Genomic DNA, 12,447 nt, shown 5'->3' with positions numbered 1-12,447 from the left:
ACAAAATAGATAAATTTTTTAAAAAATTATAAATAATTTATTTTTTGGTTTTTATTATATTTTTCAATCCATTACTGAACTTTATTTAAAAGTCTATCATTAGTTAATGTATCACTACATGCACAAGACGAATTTTGAATTATTTTAATTTTAAAAATATTTTAAGCATATTTAATGTGCTTCAACATTAAATTTAATATGAATAATTAGTATATGAAGAATTAATAATATTTTATTTTACTACATAAATAAAATCGACTAACTAACGATGAACATCATAAAGAAATTTATTTAATTCTAAAACATTAATAATTAATTGCTAAAATGAATTATATAGAGTAATGCTCAACTTCGAATCACAGTTCATGAAGATGTGAACAGAGATTGATGAGTTTTGAAAAAGAGAAAAGTGAAGACCGATACTAACAAAACAGAAAGGAAGAAGTTTGAACACTCTAAGGTAACGTTTATTTTGGAGTATTAGGACTGAGACTAGGAGTTGAAATTTAGTATTGTATTTGATAGTAATTGAAACTAAAATTTCAATCTTAGGACACAAAATTTCAATTTCTTTAGTATCTCCAGAAAGTAAAGACTGAAATTTTTGAAGACAATGACTGAAACTTTAATAACATTTTATTTCTAAAATATCCTCATTTAACTTTTTAATGTCCAACTCTATCCCCTTTCTTTTTTCCAAACCCACAAGACAAAACAAAGCTGGACTGGCAAGACAGTCGGCGAGCTTTCTTTCTCCGGTGGCAGCACAGTAACATCGTTGTTTCTTTCTCTTCTCAGTCAAGCTGCCATCCGCTTCTTAGGTGCGTCATTATCTTCTTCTCGTTACCGTCATGCCGCATCCTCCTCTCGTCTCAATCACGTCTTCATCCTACTCACGGCAATTCTCGTTGTCCTCGTCTCTCAGTCACGCCGTATCCCAGTCATGCCTTTTTTTATGTTCCTCAACCTCCCATAAGTCATGCGTCTCACAAAATCACAATATGGCATCTTAATGTCACCACCACTTAACGAAGTAACGATGATATTGTAATCCATTTCTCTCACCGTTAAAGTTTGTTCTTATTTAATTAATAATCGACTAATTTACTTTTACTTTAAATTAATTGTTGAGAGTTTATTTGATTTATTTTTGTTATGTAGGTGAAACATTCAACGACGACTGTAATTGGAAGACGAGCGTAACGATGACGACAGAACTCACGTGAAGGTTAGTACAAAGTGAAGGTGACAATAACAACAGAACTTACTAGAGTAAAATCACATCTTCTTGAAGTTCAGGAGAAAGATTTAGATGAGTGAAAGAGAGGGAGAAGAGAAAGAACACGAAGGAAAAGAAAAAAAGGAGTGATTGAGTATGATTTTGTTTTATTTTTTTTATTAGTAAGAATATTTTAATAATTTTATTTATTTAAATTTTTATTTTTATGTTAAATTAAATAAAATACTAAAACATAACTCAATCTTGTATATTATACTGAAATAGGCTTCAGTCTGATCATTGCCCTATTCTGGTGCGTTGTAAAGGTCGTCCTCAGCCTAAAGGGAATCGACCTTTCCAATTTGTTGCTGCTTGGGCTACTCATCCTGGGTATAAAGATATTGTGAACCAGTCATGGTGGTCTGGTAATAGAGGAATTCATGGCAAGCTTTCAGAAGTACAGAAGAATTCACTAGAGTTTAACTCGAAGGTATTTGGTAACATTTTTGTTAAGAAATGTGAATTAGAGCAGCAGATTAATTATTTACAAAAGCGTTTGGAAGTGGTGGATAGTATTTATTTGCGTCAGAAAGAGCAACAGTTGCTTGATGATTATAATAATACTCTAGTGCAAGAAGAGCTCCTATGGTTCCAAAAGTCCAGAGAGCAGTGGGTAAGGTTCGGGGATAGGAATACAAGATTCTTTCATATTCAAACTCTTGCGCGAAGGAAGCATAATAAGATTCATGGCCTTTTTCTCAAGGATGGAGTGTGGAAAACTGATCCAGAGGTTCTGAGTCAAGAAGCAGAGTCTTTCTATAAAAGCTTATTCTGTCATTTGGATGATGTTGATTTGGGTTGCCTTGGTGATGTGCCTCTTCCTTCTCTGAATGAGGAAGCTTGCAATAATCTTACGGCACCAGTTACTATGGAAGAAGTCAAAACAGCTGTTTTTCACATGAACTCTTTTAAAGCTCCAGGTCCGGATGGGTTTCAAGCTTTCTTCTTCAAAGAATATTGGGAGATCATTGGTCTTGATGTTTGGAAGATGGTTAAGCAGGCATTCTCCGGTGTTACTCTTGATCCGAGAATGTTGGAGACTTTACTGGTTCTCATTCCAAAGGTTGAATCACCGGTATCTATGAAAGATTTCAGGCCGATTAGTCTCTGCAATGTAGTTTACAAGATCATCACGAAGGTCCTTGTTAATAGACTTCATCCTCATCTTGCGGAGATTGTTGGCCCGCTTCAAGGAGGATTTATTCCGGGACGAGGAACTCCTGACAACATCATTATTGCTCAAGAAGTCCTCCACTTTATGAAGAAGACTAAATCAAAGAAAGGCACACTGGCCTTTAAGATTGATCTGGAGAAAGCTTATGACAGAGTTGACTGGAGGTTTTTAGCTCATACCCTTAAGAGATTTGGTTTTCCTATTCCTACACTTAATTTGATTGTGAATTGTGTCACTGCTTCTTCCTTATCTATTCTTTGGAATGGGAGTCGTCTGAATGGCTTTACTCCTAACCGAGGTCTTAGACAAGGAGACCCTATGTCACCCTATCTTTTTGTGTTGTGTATGGAGCGACTAGCATGCTTTATTAGTCATCAGGTTGATTTGGGCTTGTGGGAGCCGGTTGCTATTTCTAGAGAGGGACCAAGAATATCCCATTTAATGTTTGCGGATGACTTGCTTCTATTCTGTAAAGCTACAAAGAGACAAGTGCAAAATGTGATGTTGGTTTTAGAGACTTTTTGCAAAGCATCTGGGATGAAGATTAATGTGGAGAAGTCTAAAGCGCTTTGCTCCAAGAATGTCTCTGCAACAAGGAAAGAGGTTTTCACTGGGGTATCCTCTATCAGATTTGTCCAGGATTTGGGCAAGTATCTTGGAGTTACCCTTAGCCATTCTAGGGTGACTCGTTCAGCTTTCAATGGTGTCCTGGATAAGATTCGGAGTAGGCTAGCAAGCTGGAAAGGGAGTTTACTCAATCGGGTTGGTAGACTCTGCTTGGTTAATTCTGTTGCCGCTGCTATTCCCACGTACCAGATGCAGGTCTCTATTTTTTCCAAAGGAATCATTAGTAAATTGGAGTCTATGATGAGGAATTTTCTTTGGAAAGGACAAGTTGATGGAAGAGGATTGAATCTTGTTAGTTGGAAGGTACTGGTTACTCCAAAAAAATATGGAGGTTTGGGGATTAGAGATCCTTATTGTGTAAATATTGCTCTTCTTGGGAAGCTAGTTTGGACTTTTTTCCAGCAGCCAAACAAGCTATGGGTCCAATTATTGGATGCCAAATACCGATCATCTCTATATGACTGTTTTAGTTATCCTAAGAACAAGGACTCTCCCATTTGGAGGTGTCTTTGCAAGGCTTGGAAAGTGTTGAAGGATGGGTTTGCTTGGTGTATTGGAGACTTGAACCAAAATTTTTGGTTTTCTAGCTGGAGGAGAGAAGGACGGTTATCTAATGAGATGGATTATGTCCACATTTCTGATTCGAATCTCCGGATACAGGATATTTGGTTGGTTGGTAGGTGGCATTTGGATACTCTTTATTCTCCTTTATCTCAAAATCTGAAAGATAATATTCTCTCTTACAATCCAGATGAACAAGCAGGTCCGGAAGTTGGTTGGTATTGGAGTGGGTCTGCTGCCAAAGTCTATGACTCACGCAATGGTTACTTGTGGTTGTGTAAGCAGCTGTTTGGTTGGGAGGAGAGGGAGAATTGGCTTTGGCTTTGGCGTCAGCTTGTTCCGGAAAAGCATAAGTTTTTAGCTTGGTTGTGTCTTAAGGAGGCTCTTCCTACTGCAAGTTTTCGCTTTAGAAGAGGGATGTCGTCATCGGATAGGTGTCCAAGATGTCTTTCTAGCCAGGAATCGGTTATACATTGTATTCGGGATTGTCCAAAAGCTCGGCTTGTCTGGCAAAGGTTGGATATTCCTTGTCATCCTTTGGATTTGAAGAACTGGTTCTTGTATCATAGCAGAGAGCACCCGTTCAAGTTCTTTTCGGGACTTTGGTGGATATGGCGAGCAAGGAATAACGACATCTTTAATCCCCATGAAACTTGGCCTCCGAAAAAAGTCATTTGTCTGGCATTAACTTCAGAAAAGGAGCTTAGAAATATTTTTGAATTACAACGTATGTCCCTTCCCTCTACTCTAAATGGTTTTTGGAATCCCCCATCCATTGGTACTTTTAAGATTAATTGTGATGCTAGTTATTTTGGTTCGGGTGATAGTGTTGGTTTTGCTTGTGTTATTAGAGATTGTAATGGGAGCTGACAAAGGGGGTGTTTGGGAATGATTGAGAGTAATAGTATTCTTCAAGGAGAATTGTTTGCTATTTGGAGAGGATATCTCTTAGCTTGGGATGTGGGTCAACGAGATGTTATTTGTGAGACGGATTGTGTGGAAGCATTTAATCTTGTTACTCAAGATGGTTTTGGGTTTATTGATCCACTGGTGCTCAAAATAAGAGATATCATGCATTGGAATTGGCGTGTTGACTTTCGTTTGATTATGAGAGATGCAAACACGGTGGCAGATACTATGGCAAAGATGGCGATGAAGTTACAACTTTCGCATGTGGAGCTTCTTTCACCTTGGGAGGAGTTTAAAAGTAGTCTTAAACGAGACTGTCCCTCTATTTAAGCAGTTCCTTGTTTTGTTTCTTTTGTTTTTCTTTGTTTAATTTATTTCAGTCACCAAAAAAAAAATATTATACTAAATACAATACAAAAATTTAATTTAATTTTTATCTCTTAATTTTTGTCTTTCTTCTAAATGTTATCTAACTTACCTCAGGGTCAATTACTTATAAAATAGTGCGGAAAAATATCAACTCAACCACACTAGCTACTAGTCAAAATTCTTAAAAAAAAAAAATATTGCTACAACAATATATTAAAAAGTAATACTATATACTCAAATTTTTTTATGAATCAAATTCAATCAAGTTAAATAATAAGATTTAGAATAATACTAATCATAATTTATTTTTGTTCTATTAGATTAATTTAATTAAATTTAATTAATAAAAAAAATTAGATATATAGTATTATCCTATATTAAATGCAGGACTAGAAAACTCACTTTTTTAAAGATGGAGGAGTATGCTCGAAGGTCGAAAACTCTTAGAGAAAGACCTGTATTAAAAGATTGGTGCCGGAGATTGCAACTATACGTTCCCAGACCTATGGCTTGACCACAGTCACCGTTTTCTTCAAATCCCCTATGCTACAAAATTTTCCGTTTTCTTAGTTTCATTATTTTTTTCTGGTAATAGTTCTCTATTAAATTAATGAGAAAATTTTTTAGTAAATAATTATTTTTAACCATCAAAAATTTAAATACTGATAAAATTAATCACAAAAAATTTAAATTAAAAATATGCTCATGAAGATGAATTTTATTTGATAAAAATATTCGATCATAAAATTTTTGTTAATTCTATTAAAAAATTACTTAAAATTTTTAAATTATTCCTATCATCATCAATCTTTTTTACAAAACTATCATCATCAACTTTAAAACCTTCAATCCAATTCTATTATCAATAATGAAAATCATTCCCACCTTTTTTAAATTCTAAACTCCAATAACAACTAATTCAAAGTTTTAATGTCGAAATTGCTTAACAAATGACGATATAAAAAATAGAGTTACAATGTTGACAAAAACAATGAATGAAACATTAAAACAAAATTTTCTTATCATACCATTTTATAAAGAACATCTATGAAATTTATTTCATACCTTCAGTTTCATCCAGAGCATATGAAAATCATGGAACCAAGAGGAAGTTAGGCTCGTATCTCTCTCTTTCCCTTTCTCTCTTTCTTTCTCTTTCTTTTTCAATTTTTTCTTCATTTTTTCAAAGGGTAAAAAAAAAAACAACTAAATGTTCAATTCAAAAAATTTCAAAATTTTTAATTGATTTGTTTCCTCACATCTTTTTATGTGAGTTACTCTCAAAAAAGGACCTATACTTATTCATTTTAGTTAAATTTTTTGCGACAGTTGAACAAACATGGAGAACTCTAAATTTGAGGTTATCAAATTTGAAGTTGAAGAACATAAAAAAAAGGAACGATTTTCAGATTAACTAAATTTGATTTAGAGATCACGGATTTAAAGAGGATCCGCTTTAGAATTAGAAGAAATTCTAATCGAAAATTTAAAGAACCCTAATCGGTGAACGAAGGGTGGCGACAGCAACAGATGGTAGTGTGAATGGAGAGGATAGCAAAGTTTGGAAGAGAGTGCCGAAGAGATGGAGAGAGGAGTTAATACTCAATTTGGTATTTAAAATTTGACGTTGTACTTAAATTGACTCTTAAAATTAAGATGGACTCAATTTGGCTCCCAAAATTTATAATAGTAACTCACGTTAGTTCTTAAACTGATTTTTGTGGACGACGTGTTGATTTTGTACGTTAATTTGTTAAGATTTGGACTCCTTTCGACTAAATTTTATGTGATTGAGACCTACTAGACTTCCTAAAAGTTTGATTGGCTTCCTAATATTCTTACAAAGACGACAATAACAAGTTCAATTTGAAAATTTTGCGGTTCTGAAAGCAACAATCAAGTTTCTAGAGTTCTAATAAATTTTTATTATAAAATCTGGACGAAAAATCCAAATCGTAACAAATTAATATACCAAGTTAACACGCCATTAACAGAAATTAGTTCAAGAGTTAATGTGAGTTATAATTATAAATTTCAAAGTCTAATTTTAGCCTATTAAAATTTTAAGAGTGAAATTAAAATCTAACTTCAAATTTCAAAAGACAAATTGAATATTAACTCATGGAGAAAGAGTTACATTTGTAATATGTAACCTTACACATGTAATTGCGAATTTATAGTCAATTTTGTTTATCTTGGATTTTTTTCTTTCCATCTTATCATAACAAAAAATCCAACGAAGATATAAAAAACCTTTTTAGTAGTATGTGTTAGGAAATTATTAATTTTTTAATTTATTTATGAGCAATATATATATATATATATATATATATATATATATATATATATATATATATATATTATAATCACAAATTAAGTTATTTCACATTAAATGATTTATATAACAATGATTTCATTTATTGTCATTAATATTAAATTTAATAAATTGTTATTATTTTTTATTTAGAATTAAATGAGAATAAAACTAGAGATACTATTTTATTTAGATTTTAAGATTTAATAGGTACCACACTCAAATATAAATAGTAATTTCAAAATTTCGGTCCCTAATATATCAAAGTCGATTCCGTAATTTTATATATATATACTTTCACATCATATATTTTTAGTGATTTAATATGGATGATCTAAATTTATTAGAATTGTGAGTAAAAACCATAGGAGAGAATATTATAAATTTATAATTAAGCAGCGAATCTAATTTTACTTTAAAAACTAATTTAAGAAGGGAAGAAGTTATAAACATTACAAAAATCAGCTCATTTATGAGAACTATAAATATATAATTTTCGTGCCAAAAAATATTATTTGAAATAAATATTTATGGATGGATAATCTCATATCATTGGATAGAACAAATTCTGGTAATATTATATTAGAATTAAGTTATAAATTTTATATCTATTAAAAATAAAATTTCTATAAGTTTATAAATATGAAATAACCATTATCTTTTGGGAGTTAGTTTTTTATTGACTTATTAAAAAAAAGAATAAAGTTCTATAATCAAGCAAAATACGTAATTAAGTTGTTATAACCGTTTTTAACATCCTGCGTTTCTTCTTCTTTTTCTTCTCTTTCGCGTTTCTTCTCCTCCCCCATTGATATTACTACTTCTTCTTTTTCTCCTCTTCTTTCTCTTTTTTCCTCATCTTTCTCTTTCGTTATCATCGTTGTTACCACCACTTATTAAACCACTCTTCCATCTTAACTCATGACAATAATAAAGAAGTCTCGTGACTCACAAATTCAGCCCAACAAAATACATAAATTCAATTACAATTTTAGTCTTTATTATCTTATGTTATCTTATCTTTGTGATATCTTCTTATTTTATCTTACTTTTACTTTTATCTTTCGTAGGCAATGTTCTATATATATTTAGTTTTACCTTCACAATTCAATCAATCAACAATCAATAAAAGTTTCTTCATCTTTTCTCTTTATTTTTCCTATTCTTTTACAATTTTATTATGGTATAAGAGCTCCTCTTAAGCTTTGCTGACATCCATGGATAAACCAACCAATTTAGACCTTCTTCGAATTGCTGAGCTGCCTCCCTACTCTGTCCTAGGTCAAGGAGAAAAGGTATACCAGCAACTTCACCAGGAGCCTCTTTTGGACCTCTCGCCAGCCTAGCACTCTTCTTTCATGGCACTTTCTTTCAATAAAGAAACTCGTCATTCAAACCAACTTGGACTTTTGTCAAGTCCAACTACTCATTATCTTTGTTTTTTCAGTACTTTTTCTACTGTTAACAATTTTTCAAATAGAGATTTATTCTTGAATACTTGAATCATTGATTTTGGTGCCACAGATCACATTGCATCAAATTTATCTTGGTTTATTTTTTACACACAAATTTCTCTTATTATTGTTCATTTATCATATAGTTCTCAAATTACTGTTTTTTATACATTGTTCAATTTTCACCATGCTTTGTTCTTCATGATGTTCTTTATTTACCTCATTTCAATTTTAATATTATGTCCATATCAAAAATTACTTCGGCACTCAAATATATACTCACTTTTTTATTTTCTTCTTGCACTCTACAAAGCAACAATTTGGAGACGATTGATTTGGGCAGAATGAGAGAGGAATTATATCTTCTTGAACCCAATTTCAGTAAAAATCTATCCATTACACATTCCATAAATCTCATCCAATCCCACCCATTACATCTTTAAATATATGACATTTTCGTTTAAGACACATTTCTGGACAAAGACTTAATCATTCACATAAACATTTTCCTTTTATCTCTATGCATCATGATGAGGCTTGTGACGTTTATCATCTTTCTAAGCAAAAGAAACTTTCATTTTCTCAAAGTTTTAATAAAGCCAATGCAAGTTTTGATTTATTACATTTTGATATTTGGGGTTCGTTTCGACAAAATTCTATTCATAATTATAAATATTTTTTTACTAATATTGATGATTTTAATCGCTTTACATGGGTTATTTTATTAAAATCAAAAGGAGAAGTGCAAAATCATGTAAAAAATTTTATTACTTTAGTTGAAACACAATTCAACTCTAAAGTCAAAGCTATTCATTCTGATAATGGACTAGAATTCATTTTACATGATTTTTATGCTTCAAAGGGCATTATTTATCAACGTAGTTGTGTTGAAACTCCTCAACAAAATGGAAGGGTAGAACGCAAGCATCAACATATTTTGAATATAACTCGTGCTCTTATGTTTCAATCTAATTTACCATCATCTTTTTGGTCGTATGTTGTTAAACATGCTGTTTATTTACTTAACAGAGTTCTATCATCCGCAATTAATTTTAAAACACCATTTGAAATTTTATTTAATCATCCAGCAAATTATTACGACCTTAAATTTTTTGGATGTTTATGTTTTGTTTCTACCTTAATAGCAAACAGATCAAAATTTGATCCAAGAGTTAAAAAGTCTGTGTTTATTGGTTTTCAACATGATTTTAAAGGATATATTGTTTATGTTTTAGAAGATAAAAGAATTGAGATTTCTAGAAATGTGATTTTTTATGAAATGATCTTGCCTTTAGTCACAAAAAATGTCCAATTCCATACACTCAGCCCAACATTGCCAAACACATCTTCTCAAAAACAAGATTCAGTTAGTCTTCCAGTTGGACCCTCACCCATACCTATTGACTCACTTCCATCAAATTCTTTCTCTTCTCCAACAACCCCTCTTTCTTTCTCACTGTCGTGTCCTGACCAACTTGAACCCATGACCCTCGAATCTATTTCAAGTCATACAATCTCCCCCTCTTTCCATAATAGACACTAACCCACCATTATCTCTTCATCCCACGTCACCTTCCTCGTCACCTGAGCAACCCCGTCCTCGTCATTCCGACCGACCTCACCGACCTCTAGCACATCTTTCTGATTACTTGTGTAATTCCTCTTTCACCTCCACAAATCTCTCTCCCTCAAAGTGTCATTATCCTCTATCTTTAGTTATGCCTTTTTCTTTTCTTTCATCTTCTCATCATAAGTTTCTTTTATCTCTACATTTTGATGTTGAGCCAAAATCTTTTAAGGATACCAATCAACACTCTAATTGGCGTAGTGCTATGAAAGAAGAGTTGGATGTTCTTGAGTTGAACAAAACTTGGCGTCTAGTTGATTGCGCTGCAGGCGTTAAGCCGGTTGTCTGTAAATTGGTCTATCGCATCAAATGCAAGTCTGATGGTTCATTTGATCGATATAAAGCACACCTTGTGGCTAAAGGGTTCATTCAGACTGAAGGTGTTGATTTCCTGAAAAACATTCTCCCCTGTTGTCAAGCCTGCCACTATCTATCAGATTAGTTTTGACATTGACCTCTATGAAGCATTGACCCATACATTAGTTGGATGTCAATAACGCTTTCTTACATGGAGATCTTTCTGAGGATGTTTATATGACTCTGCCATTCGGGTTTACATCTCCTCGACCGAATCAATACTGCAAGTTGCTAAAGTCATTGTATGATTTACAATAATCTAGTCGTATGTGATATGATAAACTTTCTCATGTTTTGCTATCTCATGGATATCAGCAGACTTTATTTGATTATAGTCTATTTATTAAATTCACTGGTACTCAAATTTCTATCCTTCTAGTCTATGTTGACGATATTGTTCTCACTGGTAATTTCATTTCTGAACTTGCTGTCATTAAGTCTATTTTGCACCAACACTTCTGAATTAAAGACTTAGGTCCATTAAAATATTTTTTGGGTATTGAGGTTGCTCAATCAACGAAGGAAATTTGCTTATCTCAGAGAAAATATTGTCTTGATCTTTTGGAGGATTCTGGTTTATTAGGTACTAAACATGCCTCTATTTCAATGGATAGTACCACAAGACTATATCAAGACATGCAAAAGTCCCCTGCTATCTAACCCTTTTGTATATCGCCGTTTGGTTGGGCGTCTTATCTATCTCATCACTACTCGACCAGACATCATGTATGTCACTCAACAATTAAGTCAATTTATGACATCTCCTACTGAATCTCATCTTCAAGCTGCTAAGCATGTGTTACAATATCTGAAAACTAGCCCCGGTAAAGAAATTTTTTTTTCAAGAGAATTAGAAATTCAGCTTCTCGACTTCAATGATTCTAATTGAATCGGATGTCTTAACACTCGACAATATTTAACGGGCTATTGTTTCTTCTTAGGCAGTTCTTTAGTCTCTTGGAAGACCAAGAAACAAACCACCGTTGTCCGCTCATCCACTGAAGCAGAATATCGTGCATTTGCCAACACAACTTGTGAACTTCAATGGATACTAAATGTGTTACAATTTTTACGCATCTCTCCTATCCGCCCACCAGTTTTATATTGTGATAATTAGAGTGTTCTTCATATTGCTGCTAACCCGGTTTTTCATGGACGAACCAAACATTTAGAGGTTGATTGCCACTTGGTTCGACAAAAAACTCAAGTTGGAGTGATGAAACTTCTCCCCATTCCCTCTTCTGGGTAGCTAGCTGGCATCTTCACCAAGCCTTTATCTTCTCAACCCTTCCATCTTAGTGCTTGTTTGGGCGTCGTTATTTTGATCATTAGAAAAATCACTAGAAAAATAAAAAAAAAACATCTTTTTTGAGAAGCTGTAATTTACGTCTTTTTTAAAAATATTTTTTCCTTAAAAAAAGATGTTTTTCATATAATAAATAAACAAAAAAGTACTTTTATATTGTTATACCTAAACATAATTGATAGATAAAAAAATCTTTTTGCATGACATATCCAAACATAAAATTACTTTTACTTTTTCATAAGATCTTTTAAAAATAGATAACTCGAAAAAAGATCTTTTCTTAAAAACTCACCCAAACAAGCCCTTAATCTCAATAAGCTTGGTGTTCTTGACATCTTTCATCCACCAGCTTGTGGGGGCGTATTAAACCACTCTTCCACCTTAACCTATGACAACAATAAAGAAGTCTTGCGACTCACAAATTCAGCCCAACAAAATACATAAATTCAGTTACAATTTTAATCTTTATT

The sequence above is a fragment of the Arachis ipaensis genome, chromosome B5 (assembly GCF_059453495.1).
Source record: "Arachis ipaensis isolate K30076 ecotype BB chromosome B5, ASM5945349v1, whole genome shotgun sequence".
Taxonomy (NCBI): domain Eukaryota; kingdom Viridiplantae; phylum Streptophyta; class Magnoliopsida; order Fabales; family Fabaceae; genus Arachis; species Arachis ipaensis.
This window is presented reverse-complemented; position numbering follows the sequence as displayed.